Below are 25050 nucleotides of genomic sequence, written 5' to 3'. Positions count from 1 at the left end.
CAGAAGGCATATTTGTAGATCTTGGCAAAGTAACAAACCATAAATTTCTCCTTCTAATGATATTTTCAAGCCTCTTCAGTGTATTGTGCAGCTGTGGCTGATCCTTAATTAGAGCGGCATCTGCTGCTACAAAACAGAAAAATCATTCTCACACTTCTTCAGATGCAAACCAGAGTCTTCAAACATCTTGTCATTATTTCCCAATTTGAAGGCAGCCTGTTCAGAAAAAGTTGAACAATAGATTTGGTTAGGGAGAGTTTAAAGTTTGAGACTCCAAGATCTTCTTCAAGGAAGCAATGCCAGGTGCATCAAGAAGGCGTGAAGAAATGTCACACTTCTCTAGACAGCACCTCTACAGAAAGACTCCACATCTTTGAAATTGATTTCTATATGCCCAAATCCACCTCTGCTGTCTACCTTCCTTGGTAGCATGCTTGATTTTGAGCTTGGCAACCCTTGTTTGTCTAGTAGCTCTTCAGCTCTCAGCTTTGCTTCTTAGCTCCCTAGTTGAGCTGGCTGAGATCATTCCACTTATCTACAGACTCTCCAACCCCTGATGCTTCCAGAGAAGGGAAGGCACTTGCAGCTTCTCCTCTAATAGCTTTCTTCTCCAGAGGTTCTCAAATTCACTGCCTGCTGGAAAAAAAAAACTGTCTGTAGGACTTACAGTTGGGCCTATTTTCCCTTTCTTCATATTTGTTTCTGTAATGGGGCAACTAATGTTGTTCAGATTACTTGGTGAAATTTCAAAAGATCTCTTGTAGAGGACATAGCTGCTAACCACCATCAAGTTTGCAGTCCTCAGCATGCTTTATACGATTTATTTCATGTGTTCCCTCAACATTTTAGATCAAATAGTTTCAACTGACAATGACAAATCCATAAGAATGTTATTTTAAAAAAATCACATTTTTGCATACAGTACATAACATATGCTTTACTAACTCAAGATAGCACAGTCTGACATAACATGAGTTACCAAATATGTAAAACAATAATTTGTGTCAGTTGTAGGAGCAAAGGGATTTGAGATTTTTTTTCTATTACAGATTGCTGTCAGCAGTAGGAATTAAAAAAAAAATATACAAGATTCCAGATTTCATATTTCCCCCCATATTCTACTGTATAATGACTAATTACATAGGAGTCCAGTCCTTTTATTAAAGGGTGTTAAACCCTTAACGTGTGGTTAACGCGAGCCAACAGGCTACCACAAAATGCATTAAAGTGTTTAGCTGCCAGTGTTTAGCAGCATTTTGCCTGTTAGTATGCAATATCCCGTACATCATAGGAGCCAGCTCTGTGGGTGCTATGGATGCTTGAGCACCCCCAATATTTAGCAAACTCCTTGACTGTATCCAGGGATGGGGTGATTTCCATTGGGTTTACTACCCTCAATCATTATTAAAAGATGGCTCCTATGCCACACATGACCCATTTTGGGTTTTTTAAAAATATTTTTAGGAGGGTATATATCATGGGCAGAGAGTGAGCGTTCCTGTGTTATCCAGCTAGCAGTTTATAATTAGCAATGCTCACTGGAAAATGCATGGTTGATGCAGGAGCATTAATGCCTCCAAACCTTTTGCATGTACCACATCTTATTTACAATATCCGTGCGTGACTTGATAAGTAAATAAATAAAAAAAATACCCTACAAAGTTCCTGCATTAGCATATTCTAAGCCTGGATTTTATTGCACTTTGGTAAAAAGGTTCCTAAAGAGAGACAACATAGTTCTTTGAAGTTGGGCAATAATGACGTCCCAATGCAAATACTCAGCAATTGGTATTTAGAGATGAAAATGAGAGAGGGGGGGGGGGGGGGGGGGGGAGAGGAATGGCTTTACATGCTAATGGATACAAAAAAATATTTCAAAATTTTTGTTTGAGAGGGCACCCAGCCAGTCAGGTTTTTAGGATATTCACAATGAATATTCATGAGTGAGATTTGAATGTACTACCTCAATCTCTTTCATGAATATTCATTGAGGATATCTTGAAAACCTGACTGGCTGGGGTGCCTCCAGGACCAGGTTTGAGAGCCACTGGCCTTCAACATAGTTGTTGGTAAGTGCTCATGCAAAATTTTTAACTGGTCACGCACTAATGGCAACATTAACACATGGTCAATAATAGAGAAAATACAAAATCAGCTGTTTTCTGGCAGCGATATAAATGACCTTAGCACACATGGAAAACCTACGTAAGGGCACACTAAGGCCACTTACACTTGTAACTTACATTGGCCACCCTCCAATATTACATATTACTAACAATAGTTCCGCAAGTTCATTTTTCAGTTCTATCAGTACTCTGGCATAAATATCATCCGGTCTAGGAGATTTGCTACTCTTCAATTTGTCAAATTGCCCCATTACATCCTATAAGTCTATAGAGATTTCATTCAGTTTCTCCGACTCGTCAGCTTTCAAGACCATTTCTGGCACTGGTATCTCTCCCAAATCTTCCTTGGTGAAGACCGAAGCAAAGAATTCATCTAATCTCTCCGCTACGGCTTTGTCTTCCCTGATCGCCCCTTTTACCCCTCGGTCATCTAGCGGTCCAACTGATTCTTTTGCCGGCTTCCTGCTTTTAATATACCTAAAAAAAATTTACTATGTGTTTTTGCCTCCAACGCAATCTTTTTTTCAAAGTCCCTCTTTGCCTTCCTTATCAGCGCTTTGCATTTGACTTGACATTCCTTATGCTGTTTCTTATTATTTTCAGTCGGTTCCTTCTTCCATTTTCTAAAGGATTTTCTTTTAGCTCTTCCTTCACCTCACTTTTTAACCATGCCGGCTGTCGTTTCATCTTCCATCCTCCTTTTTAATATGCGGAATATATTTGGCCTGGGCTTCCAGGATGGTGTTTTTGAACGGCATCCACGCCTGATGTAAATTTTTGACCCTCGAAGCCTCATTTTATCATAGTCTCCTTTTTAAAGTTAAACGCTAATGTATTGGATTTCCTGTGTATACTTACTTCAAAGCTAATATCAAATTTGATCAAGCGGCCCCAGCACCATTACCGCCTGCACCAGATCATGTGCTCTACTAATGACTAGGTCTAGAATTTTTCCTTCTCTCATCGGCTCCTGTACAAGCTGCTCCATAAAGCAGTCCTTGATTTCGTCAAGGAATTTTACCTCCCTAGCATGCCCTGATGCTAACAAGACAAGCTAGTCTGTGGAGACCTAAAGAAACATCACTTTATGACATAAAAGTGAAGGAAAAAGGGGCCTCAATTAGTACTGCAGCCGAAATAGTGCTTCAAATTAACTTTCAAAATATCAACTTTAGACGGCTGTTCAGTCATAGGCTCTCCTGAAAAAACCTCCAACTTAAAACTACTACTAATACTACTACTACTACTATTTAGCATTTCTATAGCACTACAAGGCATACGCAGTGCTGCACAAACATAGAAGAAAGACAGTCCCTGCTCAAATAGCTTACAATTTAATAGACAAAAAATAAAGTAAGCAAATCAAATCAATTATTGTGTACAGGAAGGAGGAGGGTAGGTGGAGGCAGGTGGTTACAAATGGTGGTTGCAGGTGGTTACAACTGGCATATAGAGAGATGTACACTTATCTTTTATGTCCTTTTTTTTTCCTTTTTACATTTTTTACAAATTAAATATCTTCTTGATCAATAACGATTTATTGTTATGTCCACATAGGTCAAACTAGCTGGTCAAGTTGGTCATTGCTAACAGTATAGGAACCTACTCTTCTTTCCTGGATTCAATTTAATGAATGAGCAATGATGTTAAGGTCACTACCCTTTAGATGTAAAGCCCAAAGTTAGGTGCCATTATGATCTGCACTGAGATAGTATGTTGTAAAGGATGCTCCACACAATTCACCCTTTACAGAATAATAGCTTGGTACACTTTCTGTGCCTAACTTTAAGCATCAGCACTTACGCCTACCAAAAGATGGTGTAACTTCTCACACCCAACTGATGTATTTATTTATTTATGCATTCTTGTATCCCACTGTTATCCAAAACCAAGTTTTGGTTCAAAGTAGCTTACAATTTTGGTCTCTGTTTTGTTATTGGAGTTCAGGTCTCTTCCAGTTGTTGGTGTGGGCGTCATCTCCCAGTGATGCGTATCAGAATTTTGTTCCAGTCTTTGAGTGTTGCAATTGAGTATTCCAATGTTCCGTATTATCCATATTGTTATTATGTAGTAGAGGACCCATGTTCTTATGTTTGCCATGTCAGGGGATGCTTATGGTTCGGCAGAAAGACTCTATGTTCTTTTTCTTCATTTCTATTTTCTCTTTATTGTGTGTGAATGCATGAGTGTGTTTTAGTGCATGTTTTTCTGGAGTATTTATGTATGTATGGGGGGGGGGGGGGGGGGGGGATTGGATGGTCTTTGTTGTTCTACCTGTGCTACAGGTTTACATTTTCTCTGTCTCCTTAGTTTCCCGTGCTGTAGGAATTCACTGAGATTCTCCTCCCTGCTGTCGTCATCCTGGCTATGCCAGTCTTGTCATGTCTTGTGTTTTCTCTAGCTGAGGTCGACTTTTATCTGCTTCACTGCTGGTGGAGAGCTGGTCTTCTTGCCTGGTTCCTTCTATCATCTTGCCAGCTACCCTTTTGCCTCTAGGGGTCGTCTTCCTAGGCTGTGCCTTGGCTCCCATTCTTTCCCGAGTACTGATTCCCCTTCAGGGATATGTGTTTAGGGTATACACTTGATTCTCCTCCTCATTCAGATAAAACTATAGGTACATGATGTCAGCAAAACCAAACCGATCTTTCCTCCGGGAGTCCTTCCTTCCTTGCTCTCTCTTGCCTAGTGTTCCCCAACAGCAGTTGCACGCTCAACTGATGGCAATTGAGTGTGCAAATCCAAGTATTTTATATTACACCTAATTTCTGGGGATGCCCCTGACCCACCCATGCTGCTCTCATGGTCATTCCCTCTTTTGAATTTTGTGCTATGAAATTTAAGTGCATATGTTTTAGAATAGGGTGTAGGGCAGACATGTGCATAATTCCTAATTACTGCCAATTAACTCCAATAATTGATTGTTAGTACCTAATTGACTAATTAGTTTATGTGCACATTTGCAATTTGTGCCCAAATGTGGGTGACATTTACAGAATCTGGGAAATCATGCTCATGTTTAGAATAATGAGCACATATATGACTAAATGATCAAGTTTCACTTAACTGCTGTTCTGCAATTATCTGCTTAACTTGCATTGTGTATATTTGCAAGGGGATGGAATTTGATGTACTGCATTTCTGTGGTTACAATCAAAACAGTTTACATATTATATACAGGTACTTATTTTGTACCTGGGGCAACGGAGATTTAAGTGACTTGCTCACAAGGAGCTACAGTGGGAATTAAACCCAGGTCTCCAGCTTCTCAAGCTGCTAGCCTAACCATTAGGCTACTCCTCAAAAACACATGGGTAGTGCCTAGGCAAGGCTCAGAGAGAATACCATAAGTTACAAGTGTATATTTGGCATTTAGGTGTAATATTTACACCAGCTTTATGACTGACTTAAGTACTTGTGCCTTTCTTTTAGGTAGCTCAACTCTCCTCAATATAGCTTATTATCTAACTTTTTTTCTTTTTTAATCAGAGCGTGCTCTATAGCTTCCACATTGCATACTTAATGCACATGGCTTGAAAAACTTTGTAACTTATCTGTATGCCAATAGATCAGTTAGATAATAGGCGCGTTAGGTAGTTGCATATATGGTAGGATGGTTGGTACAGTCTATGATTATAACGGAAGTAGCATGAAAGAAATTTAAGTATACTAGCTGCAAGTTTATGAGACTTTACCTTAAAAAACCTCCACCATTGGATTCTCCCTTAGCACTCTGCTCATTTTTTCTTTTGTTTCTTTTAGGTAGGCATATACTCAGTTAAGCTAGTTTCTATAAAGGAAAGAAGGTGCCTACTTTCAATTATAGAATAGATTCCTACCAGGTGCCTTCCAGCCCCTACTTGTAGGTGCCCTGTAAATATGTGCCTATCATGGATGGTGTGTATTTGCAAGGGGAGTATAAGCATTCATGGAGCATGGGGAGGATGCACACTTACAGGCATACCTTATAGAATACTGTAAAGTATGCATACATCGTCAGCATTTAGGTGATCACAGTTATACCAGCTTTGGGGCTAGACACGTATATACCCGGTTAGGCTAGTATTGTACAAAGAATAGGTTTCTATCAGGCACCCTGTTATACAATTGCCCATTACATATATAGTTTGGAATTTTCTAAAAGCAAGTACATATTTTAACACTGAAAATATCCACCCAGGTTATGAGATATGAGTGGAGGAGTAGCCTAATGGTTAGTGCAGTCAGCGAGATCCAGGAGATCTGGGTTCAATTCCCAATGCAAATACTTGTGACTCTTGGCAAGTCACTCAATCCTCCATTTCCCCCAAATACAAACAACAACTTAGAGTGTGAGCTAACCAGGGATAGAGAAAGTGCCTGCATATAATGTGTACAGTGCTGCATACATCTAGTAACACTATAAAAAATGATTAGGAGTATAATTTTCAAACTAAAAATGCACACATATTTTTACATTGAAAATCCAACATATAATTTCAACCCATGTGGGCAGTTATAAAATTACCCCCTTAGTGTATCATACACACTAAGAATTAAATATAAAAAATAAATACCAAACTGAAATTCGCCTAAGTGTATTTATAAAGTACACCTTAATTTAGGTGTACTTTACAGAATAAGCCTAAATTTCCACATGATATATAGAATACGCTGAGTACTGCTTCACATGACTAAATTCCATTGCGGGTAATTGTGCCAAGTAAAGCTTGGTGTAAATCATGATGCCTAAATTATGCATTGACTGGGTGTATTCTATAATAATACGCATAGATTTTATAAATGCCTATGACCCACCTATTCCACACCTATGGACATGCCCACTTAACTACACAACTTTGAATTTATGCACAACACGTTATAGAATATGCTTAGACAGTTCAGCGTATAAATTCTAATTAATGCCAATTAGTGCTGATAATTGGTTGTTAACATCCAATTAGAAACGCTGATTAGCTTAACCAATTAGCTTATGCACATTGTTATGGAACAATGTGCGTGATTTCCGCATGGCAAGCACAGCACAATATATAGAATCGCGGGGTAAGTCCCCCAAATTCTATAAATGACACCTAAACTTAGGCGCGCACAATTGCTTGCCCAGTTATAGAATAGAGTCAGTTACGTATGCAACATAATTAGTTAATTGGTGCTAAATTGGCACTTAATTGGAGATAAGTACCAATAATTAGTATTAACAAGCAATTGATATCAATTAACAGTTGTATGTGAAACTGACTTATGCACCTGTTCTGTAAATGGAGCGCCTAACTTCTCTCATGAACAACTACAAAGGGACATTAACATGGGAAGGGAATGGGCATGCCAGGGAGTGTTCTGAGTAACTTTGCATTGGCATTCCTATGTCGTTTGCCACCCAAGGCAGATCCCTGCTGCACACCCCTCTGGCACATCACCCCAGGCTCAATCACCCCCTCCCTGACACATCACCTCCCCCATGATGCATCACCTCCTGGGGGGTGCAGGGAGCAGTCGCTTAGCTGTCAGCTCTGCTGGTTTCCTGTCCCAGAACAGGAAGTAATGTCAGAGGTTACAGAGAACCGGTGGAGCTGACAGCTGCGTAGTTGTTCCCTGCACCCCCTTACAGCGTGCACCTGGGGCGGACCGCCACCACTGCCTCATCCTTGGTATGCCACTGTAACTTTGCACAAGATTGATAGAATATTTGCTTTTATGCACACAACTGCTGCATTGACATGGCATGAGTGGTCATGCCTAAAGTTGGGCATGTTAATGTAGACTTACACTAGTATTCTATAATAGATTTGGCATGCAAATATGCCATTTTAGAATATTAGCTTTGAGCCCAAATTTTGGTGCCTAACGTTTAACACCCTTTATTGAATTGAGCCCACTGTCTGCTACTGTACAGGACTTGCTTTATGCAGGGCAGCTCAATAAATTAGCATGTTTTATACAGCATTTCCCCCTCCCCCCTCAGATTCTATATAGTGTGACTTGAGTTGCGTGTGCAATTCAGGTCATATTCTGTATTGTGTGTGCAACTTAATAATCTTAACAAGTCATTCAAAGCTGATAATTGGCAATTACCAAGCAATTATTGACTTTAATTGGCTTTAATGAAAACTTACAAGCACAACTTGCTGAGTGTATTCTACAACTTGATGAGTGTAAATTCTAATGCGTACTGCCAAAAGAGGGTGTGGCCATGAGCATGGAAAGGGTGGAGCTTGGGCGCTTCTAAAAAGTTTATGCACACTGTTATAGAATACACTTGCTCCGCGTCTAACTTAGTTGCTGGCATTTATACCAAGTTTTACTTGGCATAAATTCCTGCAACTACATTTACGCATGGTTTGTAGAATATGCCCACGCATATTTTTTTTTAGCGCCGTATATAGAATCTAGTTCCTTATGTCAATATGTATCTTTGGGTAATGCACTGTGGGTTTTCAGGGCAATATTGATTTAGGTCTTTTATTCCTGAATGACTGTTTTTTTTAGTCGAGTAATGAGGCATTCCATTAAAAATAAGTGGCAGCAAAATGCCAGTTAATTGTTATTCAAATGCTGGAATCATTATTATCCACTGGGGAACTTTCTATTTTCCCACCAATACTGCTGCTTTTCAAAGCTCCTTTAGGTTCTCAGTTCACAACTATTGCTAATTATAAATGTCTTAAAATCACAGCGCTTGTTCTGCTAAGTTACTGAGACTAATATAGGCATAGAGATATAATATCTGTCCTTGTAGTAGTAATAGTCTAAACCATTGTCTTTTGCCCTCTGGCTTACACTATGGGCCCCTTTTACCAAGCTGCGGCAAAAAGGGGCCAGCGCTGGCATCGGCACGTGTTTTACACACACGCCTAGGCCACCTTTTACCGCAGCTGGTAAAAGGGAACATCTGGCTTTCCTGCAGGAAATGGCCAGGTAGCAAGTAAAGCACTTGCCGCGTGGCCATTTTGGGGGGAGCCCTTACCACTACCCATTGAGGTGGTAGTAAGGGCTCCCACGCTAATCCGGTGGTAACCAGGCAGCATACAGCACTGTCCAATTACTTCCGGGTAGCGCTGGAAATGACAATGTGATAGGGTGGGAAGCACCACCGGGCTGCTGTGGTAGATCCAACAGTGCTGAACTTGACATGTCTGTGTGGCAGGGTTGTCGGTGTCTATTTTAGTCTCTGATTTTGATAAATGGGTGTTTTCACTGGACATCACCCTCACCCCCTCCCACCCACCCACACACACACACACACAGAGGGATTTCTATGCAGGCATATCCTTGAGATAGAGATCTTTGCCAGCAGATCTGTTTTCTAAATACTTGCCTAAATAGAGTTTTTCCATCTTGGACGTCATAAATCATGTTTGGTCATCCTTTCTAAAATGGAACTCCACATCTTTAAAATTTAAGCAAATAAACTTGGAGTATACAAATAAGTATTGAACAAGATATTACATTTTCATTATTTACTTTGTTGCATCCTTTATTTTCAATTTTTGTGTACCTTATTCACCTAATTTTAAGAGTTTCTCAAAAATAAAGCAACCCACTTACATTAGGGACAATATGGTAGAAACATTTTGGTATGGCCAACATCAGCTATTTTCCAGGCTGATTCAATCATGAATCCCCCCAATCAGACTCTCCAGATGCTAGTTAGATCCATTCTCCCATCATTCTTCACCCTCTCTACCTAATCATCAATACCCACACTACCCCTCTGCCCACTCAATTTCCAAGTCTCTACTTACCCACCCACACAGTATCAACCTTGCTGCTTTGTACTCTCACCTCCTTCCTTCAGTTCTACTTGATAAGATCCAGTCTACAAGAAAATGGAACCATTTGCATGACACTTTTCTAACTTATGCATCCTCTCTTCCATCCATCACCCTTTCCCCACCCGCAGCCTGCCTGAAAAAGATCCAGTAGTCCATACATTTGTACAGAGTACTATGCATTTCAAACAACTTATATGTACACAACCTATGAGGAAAAGGAGCCAGCAACCAAGTGAACAAATTAGAGAAACACAGGACCATCAGCTCTGAGTTCCCATCTCCTAGCCTTTGTCAAGGATAGGAGAAGTGAGAGTCCAGAGTTTGAGGTTCCACAGGACTTATCATTGTCTCCAATCCTGTTTAATATATTCATGAGTTCTTTGAGTTCAATATTGGACTCTTTGGGATTTTCATATGTGTCTGATATATTTGTTTTGATACCTATGACTTCAGACTTTTTGACATTACAAATAGCGATCTCAGATTGTATTTCCATGATTCATACTTGGGCAAATCAACATTTATTAAAACTTAATGCGGCGAAGACTAAACGTTTGATGCAATGACGTGTCTAGAGTTCCATCTAATATCACAGTTTACGCAGAACAGCTTCCTTTTGAAAAATCCTCTAAGGTGTTAGGGGTTATCCTTAACACCCAACTATCAAAGGAACCTCAAATAAACTACCTGGGCAAGAAGATATTTGTAAAATTACGCCAATTAAGGGCAACAAGATCACTCTCTCCCTTTTCTCACAGTTTATAAGCTCCTCCAGGTAAAGGACCACAGAAAGAGCCCTTTAAAGCCCTTTTTAACAGTTCACCACACGTCTCCTGTTCATGGTCAGTTCATAGAGTTTAACTCAGTAAGTTCATCAATGCAGTCAAACAGTAGCAAATAATCACCTCTCCTTCTCCAGTTCACTTCAATAGCCCTGCAGCAACCAGGGCTGGCAGATCACCTCCCACTTCACATCTAAAATCCTCCTGTGGCCTCCCACTCTGCCTTTAAGTGTTGGTGATCTCAATTCAAAATTGCTTGTGTTATTTTTAGAATTATGCAAGGGTATTGCCCTTTCTTAATAGTTTATCCAACTTTTAGCATGAACTCTTGCTTTCACTCAATTATACTACTGGGTTTACCATCGGTTAAAGGTGTTCGCTATAAAAAAAATAAATCTTTGATAGTTCATTTATCTATCAGGTTAGTAAAATTTGTAACTCAATAGCAGAGCAAATGCAAACTATTTCAGATTATCTATTGTTTCATAAAACATTGCAAACCTTTCTTTTTGAAAGATATTTGAGTGATTAGGTAATATAAGGATGTTTCTATTCTTGATTCTGTTTAGTAATCTTACTGTAACCCGCTTAGATTCTTCATTGATGGAAGCGGGATATAAGTACATGGAATAGAATAGAATAGATAAAGCAGCAGTACTGGTGGACTTTGTGATTGTTTATATGTGCGTGGGGATAAGGAGGAGAGGGAGGGGTTTTGACTATGTTTATAAAATAAGGTGGGGGTTTTGGTAGAAGTATTCACATTAAAATCAGATTCATGTTTGTGTCAATTTTGTACATTTTTTAAGCTCTTTTCAAAGGTATTTTAATAAAAACTTAATTTGTGTTAGAATGTTTTAATGTGTTAATTGAATATTCATTAATTTGTAGGTTAACATCTCTAGTTATTGGACTTGCAAAAATCTTTTAAAAAATTATTATATTCAGGTTAATAGAGTACTTTACACCTTCTCTGCCTGCTCTGTATTTTTTTCCCCCTTTTTACTGTTGATGACAGCTTAAAACTCCCCAAAGGCCTGTTTACCATCACAGTTACAGAAGGCCTGGATTCTGAACAAATAAACGTGTTAAACACAATTACAGAAAAGCTCTTTTGCAAATTAAAAGGTTAGCAGTTATTGAACTGAATTTATAGAAGTTGCTTCTGTTGCTAGGGATATTCTCCTGCTTTTGCTATGGAGGAGTAGCCTAATGATTAGTGCAGTGGCCTGAGAAACTGGGTTTGTTTCCCAGTCCCACTGCAGTGCCTTGTGACTCTGGGCAAGTCACTTAACCCTCCATTACCCCAGGCACAAAATAAATATCTGTAAACTGTTTTGATTATAACAGTTGGCATGGAGGAGTAGCCTAGTGGTTAGTACAGATGATTTTGATCCAGGGGAACTGGGTTCAATTTCCACGACAGCTCCTTGTGATTCTGGACAAGTTACTTAACCCTCTATTGCCCCAGGTACAAAATAAGTACCTGTATATAATATATAAACCACTTTAATTGTAACCATTGAAAGATAAGTCCCAATCCCCCTTAATAACCACAGAAATGTGGTATATCAAATCGCATCCCCTTTCCCTTTTAGAGAAATGAACATTGGTCCTGATTTGCAAAGGATTTAGGCTTCTAACTTTTATGCTCCTATATTAGTCAATTTATAAATTTACTAGGGCTGGGTGCCTAAATGCAGTGCATTTTTTTTCTAGCAAAAAAGGTGCTGGTACTCAAATGCTAAGCCACCCTTCAGGGGTAGGGTGATCACTGAGAGACCCACCCCACAATAGCCAGGCCCCCTGCAACCAGTCATAGAATCTATGACAAGGCAGAATTGATGTATAGAGCCTGAGCTCTTTCATTACAACTTGGAGTCCATGGGTCAATTTTAGCAGACAACGGAAAAGGTGCTGGTACTCAATACCCCTCAAAAAAAGCACTGCCTATAGTCAACATTTCATTAAGCTTCTAAATTTGGGTGCACAAAAATAATGGGTAGCAATAGATTTAAGTTGAGGAAAAAAATGTAGGAGCTTAGCACTGATTTTCAAACCTAGGCTCATAAATTAGGCTCATACAACTAAGCAAATAAATGGCAGGCCTAAATTTATAAGCGTAACTTTTAAACTCTAAATTGAGATGAATTTTCATCTGAAAACTTAGGACCCTTAAGGGGGTAGTTATTAAGGCAGATTTTGGAAAGAGGTAGTACCTATCCTTAGTTTGGACAAGGTCAAGTCTGTGTATATTGTTGTCAAAATGGATCAATCTGATATCTACTACTTTGAATAATTTAGCTCTTTTATCTGTAAGGAAACATGTTAGGATGGTGCTCTCGATCATTAGAAGAGCAGAGAGGGATTGTTGGAGATTAGACTGAGCCTGGAAAAAGTCCAGGGACTTGCAAGCCAAGTCAGCCTGGAAAATAATGATTCAGTGATATAAATCACCTATTAATGAAGCAAAAAGAGCCTATTTTTCTGGCTTGATTGGTCTGGATAACCCTGACCAGAAAATTCTCTTCAAGCTGTTTTGAGTCTTATATCCTCTTCAACTGCCAACTCTCCTCCTTATGGCATGCAACCATCAGCTGATGAGATAGCAAAACACTTTATAGATAAAGTTAATCAGGTCAGTCAGACAGCTTTTATTAGATAAAGATTGTGCCTTGGGATATCGTGAATTTACCTTGATAACTCAAAGGAGGATATACCAGCAGATAGAATTTCAAGTACTTTTGCCCAGTTTCAACTTCTACAGTTTCCTCTTTATATGTAAGCTTTCATACTTTTCTTGTCCTTTAGAAATTTGTCTGTCTTTTTTGCTGAAAGAATTACCACAGTAAATAGTAATTTGGCTATATTTTTTTTGATAATGCCACTAGTGCAGCACACTATTATCCTGTCTCATTAGAAAATATAGTACTGTCTACCATTCCTAAGTAGAAGGAAAGTGATTTGACATTTGTAAATAATTATAGACCTGTTGCAAGCATATCTTGGATGGCTAAGCTTGAAACTCTAGTGATTTACCAGCTTTCTATGTATTTCACACTTTTATTTATTTATTTGAGACATTTATATCCCACATTATCCCAAACAAGTTTGAGTTCAATGTGGCTAAAAGGAAACAATTACTAAAATACAACGCAAATAATGTGAGCCAGTGGTGTAGCCACAGGTGGGCCTGGGTGGGCCAGGGCCCACCCACTTAGGGCTCAGGCCCACCCAAAAGTAGCACACATTTAGCAGTAGCTGATGTGGATCCCAAGCTTGACCAGCTGAAGACTTCCCCCTGATGGTAATGAAAATGCTGCTCTCCACGATACCAGCACCTGCACATGCTCAGTTTTCAGCGCATGGATGCTGCAGACTGCCAAGGTGGAAAGAAGTGTTTTCCCACCAGCTAAGAGTTTTTTGATGGTGGTTAGGGAGGGGGAGAGAACACATGGTGCCCACCCACTTCTTGCCTAGGCCCACTTAAAATCTGTTCTCTGGCTACGCCCCTGATGTGAGCATACACAAGAAATGGACAATCAAAAAACGAGTTGCCTCTGACAGTAACCAAAACAAGATACCTAACATGGGTAGGCACTAACAAGTGGAGGAGTGGCCTAGTAGTCAGAGCACAGGTCTTGCAATTCAGAGGTGGCCGGTTCAAATCCCGCTGCTGCTTCTTGTGATCTTGAGCAAGTCACTTAACCCTCCATTGCCGCAGGTACAAACTTAGCTTGTGAGCCCTCCTGGGACAGAGAAATATCCAGAGTACCTGAATGTAACTCACCTTGAGCTACTGCTGAAAAAAGGTGTGAATCTAAAACAAGCACCAATGTAGGTGAGGGATTGATGAAATAGAAATGACTTCAGCAACTTACAAAATAATGCATAATCAGTAACATATCTCAATGTATTTGGCAAAAAACCTGCAGTATGAACAGATGTGTAGTGAAGATTCTTACAATTTGGATACTGGAGCATGAGATATCCCCTAGACATAGGGAAAATATTGATTATTTACATCCATCTCATTTTGGGTTTAGGCCCTTACATAGTACTGATTCATTACTACTTGTTTTTGTATCTGAAGTTAAGCAATATTTGTATCAGGGTGATCAAGGGGTCCTTTTACTAAGGTGTGCTGAAAAATGGCTTGTGGTAGAATAGGCGTGGGTTTTGGGTGCACACTGATCCATTTTGATCCATTTTTTAGTGCACCTGTAAAAAAGGCCCTTTTTGCCAAAAATGGATGTGTGGCAAAATTTCCACGTGTCCATTTTGGGTCTGAGACCTTACTGCCAGCCATTGACCTAGCGGTAAAGAATCCATGTGGTAATGACCTACGTACATCAAATGCCACTTGGCACGCATCCGCTACACCTGCTCGAAAATAAAAAAAATATTTTTCAGATGCGCATATCGGACGCGCACCAAAAATGAAATTACCGCAAGAGCCATGCGGTATTCGGGCGATAACTCCATTTTGACATGCATAGACGCTTATGTGGCTTAGCAAAAAGGGTCCCCAAGTGTCTTCCTATAGTTGAATGTTTCAGCCAAGTTTGATACAGTTGATCACTACTATCGAGATTAAAGGAAGAGGTTAGCATGGACAGTACAATTCTTTATCTGCTGTCATTTACTATGTTACTAGCAGGCTCATTTTCAAAAGAGAAGGACGCCCATCTTTCGACACAAATTGGAAGATGGGCGTCCTTCTCATATGGTCGTCCAAATCGGTATAATCAAAAGCCCATTTTGGGCGTCCCCAATTACATTCCGTCGCGGGAACGGTCAAAGTTCAAGGGGGCGTATCGGAGGCGTAGCGAAGCAAGGACAAATATGGAATTAGGGAATTACTAAGGTAGGAATGATAAAACATGGGTACTGAACAAGTGAGTAAGGGTTAGGAGTTAAAAGTAGTATCAAAAAGGTAGGCTTTTAGCCTAGATTTGAAGACGGCCAGAGATGGAGCTGGACATACTAGCTCAAGAAGTGTATTCTAGGCATATAGTGCAACAATATAAAAGGAACAGGCATTAGCAGTGGAGGAGAAGGGTGCAGATAAAAGAGATTTACCATGTGAATGGAGTTTCTGGGGAGGAGTGTAGGGAGAGATAAGAGTGGAGAGGTACTGAAGAGCTGCAGAGTGAATGCACTTGTAGGTCAATAAGAGGAGTTTGAACTGTATATGGAAATGGATAGGGAACCAATGAAGTGACTTGAGAGGGCTCATATGAGCATAGTGACACTGGCAGAATATAAGTCAAGCAGCAGAATTTTGAACAGATTGAAGGGAAGAGAGATGGCTCAGTAGGAGACCTAAAAGAAGCAATTTGCAATCGTCTAAGCAAGAGATGATAAGAGTGTGGATAAGGGTTTTGGTAGTGTGCTCAGAAAGGACAAATTTTGATGATATTATAGAGAAAAAAATGACAGGTTTTAGCAGTCTGTTGAATATGTGCAGAGAAGGAGAGAGGGGAGTTGGAGTCATCCCATCCCCTTTATCATTTCCGATGCCCTTCTCTGTACCTTTCCTAATTCCACTGTATCTTTTTTTGAGATGCGGTGACCAGAATTGCATACAGTATTTGAGGTTTGGTATCCTCCAAGTACCTACATATAGGTGACCCTTTATAGAATTGCCTTCTACATCCTTAGGCAAATGTCAAACTGAAAATACTCAAGTACTTTTGCTTTAAAAAAATTAATGCAAAATCCCTGGGTAAAAATCCTGTGGGAATTTCAAGAATACAGACAATATTCAGGACTCCCACTTTTTCACTTCTTCAGTCTAGAAAACTGTAAAATAAAGACATATTAACATTATTAATATTAACATATTAACATCAACTATTGTAGTACTTCTCAACCCAGTCTTCAAAGCACACCCAACCAGTCAGGTTTTCATGATATCCACAATGAATATGCTTCAGATACATTTTCATATCAAGGAGTCAGTGCATGCAAATCTCTCTCCTTCATATTCATTGTTGTAATCCTGAAAACCTGACTGGCTGGTGTGCCCCAAGGACTGGGTTGTGAAGTACTGAGCTATAGGACCTCGCCTCAAACATGGTAAGAAATTCATGGCTGAAACCGAAACTCAGGGGTCCTTTTGCTAAATGGCCTGCGGTAGTGTAGATGCGTGTTTTGGGCACACGCAGAATTATTTTTTAGCACACCTACAAAAAAATGCCTTGTTTATATTTTTGCCAAAAATGGATGTGCGGCAAAATGAAAATTTCCTCTCGTCCATTTTGGGTCTGAGACCTTACCACAAGCCATTGACCTAGCAGTAAGGTCTCACGTGATAACCGGGCAGTAATGGACTGCGCATATCAAATTCCACTTGACATGCATAGCTGCTGCGCGTCAGAAAATTAAAAACAAATTTCAGACACACTTAATGGATGCACGCTAAAATTGAAATTACCGCAAGGGCCACACAGTAACCAGGCAGTAACTCCAATTTGTCGCACATTGGGAGCGAGTAGGCACCTCACATGGCTTAATAAAAGGGCCCCTCAGTTGCCCACGTTATTCCAGTTGCAACAACCTTGCTTCCAAATAAGTGAGATATGTGAAAGAAATTAAAATAGTTGCACAGTGTTAGAAATAGACTTCCTGAGCCCCTACGTCTTGCCCCATCCTTGACCATCTTTAAATCTAGATTGAAAGCCCACCTCTTTAACATTGCTTTTGACTTGTAACCACTCGCCCCACCTACCCTCCTCTCCTCTTTCCTCTACACATTAATTGATTTGCTTGCTTTAATTTGTCTATTAGATTGTAAGCTCTTTGAGCATGGACTGTCTTTCTTCTATGTTTGTGCAGCGCTGCGTACGCTTTGTAGCACTATAGAAATGCTAAATAGTAGTAGTAGTAGAAACCAATCCTTTATATATCAACTTGGCTTCCAGCAATGAAATTTCAATAAATTTTCTACAAAGTAATTTGTAGTTGCATGATTTACATTTCTTTCACCTGGTTCATCTTTGTGCAAAGCCTGCAAAGGTGATAAGAGAAAATCTACTTAAGTAGGAAGCATAAACATCACTTAAAAATGTGTTGATTGTAATGAAAATGTCAGTATGACAGATGCATGGCAAATTGCTGTATCTGGATTCTGAATTGCTGATGCCAGCACTTGTGCCCTACATCATGCAATAAGAAGTGCCAGAATGTTTTTACACATTCTGTGCAAAAGAATGATATTGCACCTTGTCATCAGATGTAACCGCCCCCCCCCCCCCATCCAAAAAAAAAAGTGTTACATCAAGTCAAACTATAATTTTCATACTCCACACCTTTGTATAGTTTCCTCTGATCTTTTCAATGACTGATTTTGTTTAGAAATATGATTTGCCACTTACAAGGGCCATGATTGAAAGGAATAACCTATTTAGAAGATAAAAGGTATACATTATGCATGAAAGTAAGCAATTTCAGTGTTCTTTTTTTTTCAAAATGATGATCAAAGATGTTAAAATGGAACTAAGCGAATTGATTCAGCTTCAAAATGCATTTCTGTCCCATTGTACAGCTCAATGGCAATGCCTTTTGAGCTCAAATGAACTGCATTATAGTCAAACATTTGCAGAACGGATTACGCTGTAGCCTAATTTTATTCAAATGAATTGCTGTTTTCTAACATTATCCAGGAAAAGAGCAAGATGAAAAACCTTGTGAACTCCCTCAGCATGTGTCAGACAACAGCATTGAACAAATTATCGAGGATTTAAACAAAGCAAATGAATGAAAGACCTATGGATGGAGCTGAATCATTAAATGGCACACATTCTATTCTTTTGCATATGCACGCTAAAAAGTGGCATTTACAGCTGTCGTTACATTCCTTATTTACTCAACTTTCGGAGTTAACACATATTAACTGCAATAGTTAGACCACAGTAGTTTCAAAGCCTCCCGGGCGACTGTAGTGTGTATTCCTAGCATTTGAGGGAAGGGCCATAGTTGCTACTGGTAATGATATGGTTGCTGATACTGCAGTTAACTGTACCTCTGGAGAAATAGTTAACCTTTCCCACATTAGAAGATAAAACACATTATTGACACCCATGTTAAGTGCAAGGTGTACTTCCCGCCCCTTCCCCATCCCTTCCATTTCCTAGAGCATGAAATTCCACATTAGCTGTTTAATATGGCACCGCAGCAGTCCGGCGGTAGTTTCCACCCCCAGCGTGCACCATTACCCGCCGGTAAGTGCTCCCCCCCCCCCCCCCCAAAAAAAAAAAATGCTTCACTTGTCAAACGGGGCCTTTAAAAACAAAAGGGACAGTTCTTGTATTTAAAAAAATCCTTTTATTTTATTTTTATTTTTTATTTATTGCATTTGTATCCCACATTTTCCCACCTATTTGCAGGCTCAATGTGGCTTACAGAGTTCTGTTATGGTTTTGCCATTCCAGGATAATAGATAAGATTAGTGATGTAAAAGTGTTAGATAGGGAGAGAAGAAAAGGATTAGGTGGATAGGTACAAAAAAAAGGTTAGACTGTCATATCTGGGTTAGTTGGTGGGGTGATTTAGTAAGGTTATGGGTTCTCTTTATATGCTTTGTTGAAGAGGTGCGTCTTCAGAGATTTTCGAAAGTTGGTTATATCTTCAATGGTTTTCAGGTAGTAGGTAATGCATTCCACAGTTGCATACTCATGTAAGAGAAAGTGGTTGCAGCTGGGAAAGTGTAGATTCAGGAATTTGCGCGATGATCTTTTGGCATTTCTGGGAGGCAAGTATACAAGGTTTAGCATATAGGTTGGGGCGTCTGCTTGGATGATTTTGTGAACAATTGTGCAGATCTTGAATGTGATGTATTCCTTAAGTGAGAGCCAGTGAAGTTTCTCTCTTAGAGGTTTTGCACTTTCATATTTAGATTTTCCAAATACGAGTCTGGCAGCGGTATTTTGGGCTGTTTGGAGTTTTTTGATGTTCTGTTCTTTGGTTCCAACGTACAGTGCATTGCAGTAGTCCAGGTGACTCAGTACCATCGATTGTACCAGGGAGCGGAAGATATATCTCGGGAAGTAAGGTTTTACTCTTTTCAGTTTCCACATGGATTGGAACATCTTTTTCATCGTATTCTTCACGTGGGCATCGAGTGTGAGGTTACGATCAATGGTAACTCCGAGAATTTTCAAATTTTGTGAGATGGGAAGGCAGCAGTATGGTGTGGTTATGGTGGTGAAGTTGTCTGTGCTATATTGTGATGTGAGTACAAGACATTGTGTTTTTTCTGCATTGAGTTTTAGCTGGAAATCATCCGCCCAGGAGTGCATGATTTGGAGGCTCTGGTTGATCTCATTGGTGATTTCATTTAGGTTGTGTTTAGGCGCAGTTCTTTACAGAATACGCTTAGCAATTTCCACACATAAATTGTGGTAATTGCCAATTAATGCCCATTATTGCATGTTTAGTGCTGCTAAAGATGCTGATTGCCTTGTTGCATCAGATGGGTGCCCTTTAGAGAATAGTATGCAGTGCTGCTGAAATCCATGCCCAACTTTATTATTATTATTATTATTATTTATTGCATTTGTACCCCACATTATCCCACCTATTTGCAGGCTCAATGTGGCTTACATTATTCATTTAATAATGAATTTTGATTGAAGAGAGACCCGACACGGGTCGTGTTTCGGTGCTACCACACCTGCGTCAGGGGTCTACATAAAACACAATACAGTAACATTCAAAACATAAATTCGATAAACACTCAAAAAAAATTAAAAAGATGATAACATAATCAACTTAATGTGTATGTAGATACGAGCATACATATAAATATGTTTTGCTGGGACTTTGTTTGTACTTAGCTCCCTCTCTTTGTTACACTGTGGAGGGGAATAATCGAACGGTGCCGGCGAAATACATGGCCGGCGATGTATTTTGGCGGTGCCGCAAACAGCTGGCCAGACCCGTATTTTCAAAAAAGATGGCCGGCCATCTTTTGTTTCGATAATACGGTTCCGGCCAGCCAAACGCCTTGGATTTGGCCGGGGTTTGAGATGGCCAGCTTCGTTTTTTAGCGATAATGAAAAGTTATGTCGGCCATCTCAAACCCCGGCCAAATCCAAGGCATTTGACCATGGGAGGAGCCAGCATTTTTAGTGGACACCAACCGGGCTCCCTAGGGGTCACTGAGGTGGACTTCAGAAAAGCTCCCACGTGCATAGCTCCCTTACTTTGGGAGCTGAGCCCCCCCAACCCCCCCCCCCCCAAAAAAAAACCCCACTACCCACAAATGTACTGCACCCACTAAAACTGCTCCAGGGACCTGCATACAGCCTCTAGGACTTATTGCTGCTGTATAACTTTGGCACACCAGTTCACACCTGAAGACTAATCTCTCTGAAAAAGTCCTTTCTTGAAATATGCACATTTACTCACAGTTAACTGCAGATCAGAGGTTGTGCCCCACTGGCAAAGAGTCCCCTGGTACTAAGATTAGCAGTAGGTCAGAGCTGGCACAATGGTGTACAATGCCCTCTTTCAGCACCATTCAAGGTAATAACTAAGTTCTCTAACGTGGGTAACACAGGAAAGGGAACTAAAACTGGCTTACAAAAATGGCCACTACCGCATGGACTACAACAGGAAACAAAACAGGGCACACTCTGACCCAGTAAGCAGGGGGAAAGCACCAGGGGAGTAGAACCTACCAACTACCAATACCTACACCCACCACAATGCATTGCTGATGTGACTCTGCAGTGCAAATAACAGAAAAGGTGTCACACTCACCCCAGAGCCACATCACAAGCAGGAAAAGGCTGTCGGAGGACAGAACACATTCTGCTGTCATGGAGGTGGGTACGGCATTTGAGGCTGGCATACAGGCTGGAAAAACAAATTTTAAAGTGGGGTTTTTTTTGGTGGGAGGGGGTTAGTAACCACTGGGGAAGTATGGGGAGGTCATCTCTGCTTCCTTCCGGTGGTCATGTGGTCAGTTTGGGCACCTTTTTGAGGCTTGGTCGTGAAAATAAAAGGACCAAGTAAACCTGGCGAAATACTGCTTAACGCCATATTTTTTCCATTATCGGCGAAAGTCGGCTATCTGGTAGTCACGCCCATACCCGCCCATGTCCCGCCTTCGCTTCGCCGCCGACACGCTCCTTTGAATTTTTGCCGGTGAGGCGACGGGAAAGCGGCGATGCTGTCAAAAAAAGCAGCTTTCGATTATACCGATTTCGCCGCTTTTCCCAGATCGCCGGCCATCTCCCGATTTGTGTCAGGAAATGGCTGGCGATCACTTTCGAAAATAAGCTGGATAGTCACTTGCCACACGGCCATTTCATTAAAAAAAAAAAACCAGCCTTTTACTCACTGTGGTAAAAGGGGGCCTCAGCACACATCAAAAGCACACACTGACACCAGCACAGGCCCCCTTTTGCCGCAGCTTAGTAAAAGGACACCAAACTGATTTTTTTAAGGTCAACATTGATGGTTAGTGTTACTGTATTATTTTTTTCCTAGGATATAATTTGCCATCTCCATATTTACCTCACTGATTGTATTTTTTGCTCACATGTAGTCATTTTACTATTGTTGTGTTGTACACTACCATGGGTGAATCTCTTCATAAGAGCAGTTAGTAAATCCCTATAAATGTTTTGCAAAAATGAGCCTGTTAAATTCATAACTAGTTTGCTGCTTTGCATGCTTTTGCATCACAACAGCTGATTATCTATGAATTTATACATAGTTTTAAGTCCAAATAGTTTATTAAAGAATTTTGAATAGTACAATCGATAATAACAACACAATACAAAATACCGTCAAATGGACAGCAAGTAATATATGCTTTTAGCGCATGTGAATTTTTAGTGCGTGCTAAAAATGCTAGCTCTTTTGTAAAAGACCCCCTAAAGTAAAGGTATGGATAAAGAGGAGAAAAAGGAAGGAAACTCTCCATAAGCACCCCTATGATGTTATAAATCAGTTATGAGTAAAGAGTCTAATATATTGAAAGAAAAGCAAATGTTTTTTTTAGGGTCAGAACATCCTGGAACACTGTTAGAGCATCAGTAGAAGTAGTATGGCTTTGGGCTAATCCAATTTTACAGAGTTTAGACAAATAGATAAGGGTCTGAATGTGGATTAAAGACATTGACAGAGTTGACACCAGTGAAACAATTCTGTACCAGGAAAATGAAACTTTTCCATACGCTGGGAAAAAGGAAGAAGAGTATAATTGTCAGAGACATGATCTAAGTTCCATATTCCTTTAGATTTCCAAATGGGACAAACAATACAAACTATGAGGCCCTTTTATTAAGCTGCGTTAGGCGTTAAAATAAAAATGTAGAAATATGAAGGCAGAAAGACCATCCTGCTTATAATCGAATGAGAAAAACGCCCAAGTTCCAACCTAAATCGGGAGATGGACGTTTATCTCACAAAAACGAATAACGCGGTATAATCGAAAGCCAAACTTGGACGTTTTCAACTGCACTCCATCGTGAAAGCGTACAAAGTTGACGGGGGGGTGTCGGAAGCATGTCAGAGGTGTGGTGAAGGCGGGACTGGGGCATGGTTATCACCCGAACAGAGATGGGCGCCTTTCGCCGATAATGGAAAAAAAGTATACGTTTGTAGCTAGAATTTAGGGCACTTTTCCTGGACCCTGTTTTTTCACGAATAAGGCCCCAAAAAGTGCTCTAAATGACCAGATTACCCCCAGAGGGAATCGGGGATGACCTCCCCTGACTCCCCCAGTGGTCACTAACCCCCTCCCACCACAAAAAATGATGTTTCACAACTTTTTATTTTCACCCTCAAATGTCATACTCACCTCCCTGGCAGCAGTATGCAGGTCCCTGGAGCAGTTGTTAGGGGGTGCAATGGACTTCAGGCAGGTGGACCCAGGCCCATCCCCCCCCTACCTGTTACAATTGTGCTGCTTAATGCTTAGTCGTCCAACCCCCCAAACCCACTGTACCCACATGTAGGTGCCCCCCTTCACCCTTTAGGGCTACAGTAATGGTGTAGACTTGTGGGCAGTGGGTTTTGAGGGGGACTTGGGGGGCTCAACACAAAAGGGAAGGGTGCTATGCACCTGGGAGCTCTTTTACCTTTTTTTTTGTTTTTGTAAAAGTGTCCCCTAGGGTACCCGGTTGGTGTCCTGGCATGTGAGGGGGGACCAGAGCACTACGAATCCTGGCCCCTCCCATGAACAAATGCCTTGGATTTATTCGTTTTTGAGCTGGGCGCTTTCATTTTCCATTATCGCTGAAAAACAAAAACGCCCAGCTCACAAATTGTCGAATAAAACATGGACGACTATTTTTTTCGAAAATACGGTTCGGTCTGCCCCTTCACGGACCCCTTCTTGGAGATAAACGCCCATGGAGATAGACGTTTTCGTTCGATTATGTCCCTCCATATGGCCTATCCAGTCTATCAATCCATGCCTTCTACGCTCTCTTTGAGTTCCTACTGTATGTACTTGTCCCTAATGTAGGAAAAACTACCTACAGCAGGACATGCTAAAGCATCCTGTGTTAAGTTTGCTGTTTGCACCTATTAAGGGCCAGATTCTACATAAAGTGCCTAAAAAATCCGTACAGTAAATATTTCAGCCTAAGCATCCTATATAATAATTTGCACCTCCAATGTTCCATCGCTGTCTGGCTGCCTGGGTTCGGAACATCAAATGTCAGCCAGCATCCAGTGTTCCATTCCCCCTCACTGCCCCGCCCTCGTGTCAAAACATAATGATGTCAGAGGGTGGAACAGTGAGAGGGAAGGGAACGCTGGAGGCAAGCTGAACTGACGTTAAGGGATGTTATGAAAACAGACAGGTAGACAGCAATGGAACCCCGAGGTACAATTTAGGCAGCAGGGTGGCGGGAAGCAGGCGAACGCAGTAAGCAATGGCACGAGACTGAGAGGCAAAGGACAGCAGCCTACAACGCTACATTCCCCCTCACTGTCCCGCACTCGCAAAAAGACATTATGACATCAGAGGGCGGAACAGTGAGAGGGAAGGGAAAGCTGGAAGCAAGCTAAGCTGACATTAGGCAGGCACGGAACTACAAGGTACCCAGCGGACGACACAGCACATAAATTTATATATAACAGAAAAAACAGGATAATATCTAAAAAAGAAAAGGATACAAAACACACAGACAGTGCAATCACTGTCACACACTCTCTCTCTCTCTCTTGCTCTCTCACTCTCTCTCTCACACAGACACACACACACAGTCTGTCTCTCTCTCTCTCTCTCTCACACACTCACACAAAGTCTGTCTCTCACACACACACTCTCTCAATAACACACAAACACTCTCTCTCACACACACTCTGTATCTCTCACACACACAATCTCCCTCTCTCTGTCACACA

Source organism: Microcaecilia unicolor, chromosome 2, assembly GCF_901765095.1.
Source record: "Microcaecilia unicolor chromosome 2, aMicUni1.1, whole genome shotgun sequence".
Classification (NCBI taxonomy): domain Eukaryota; kingdom Metazoa; phylum Chordata; class Amphibia; order Gymnophiona; family Siphonopidae; genus Microcaecilia; species Microcaecilia unicolor.
This window is presented reverse-complemented; position numbering follows the sequence as displayed.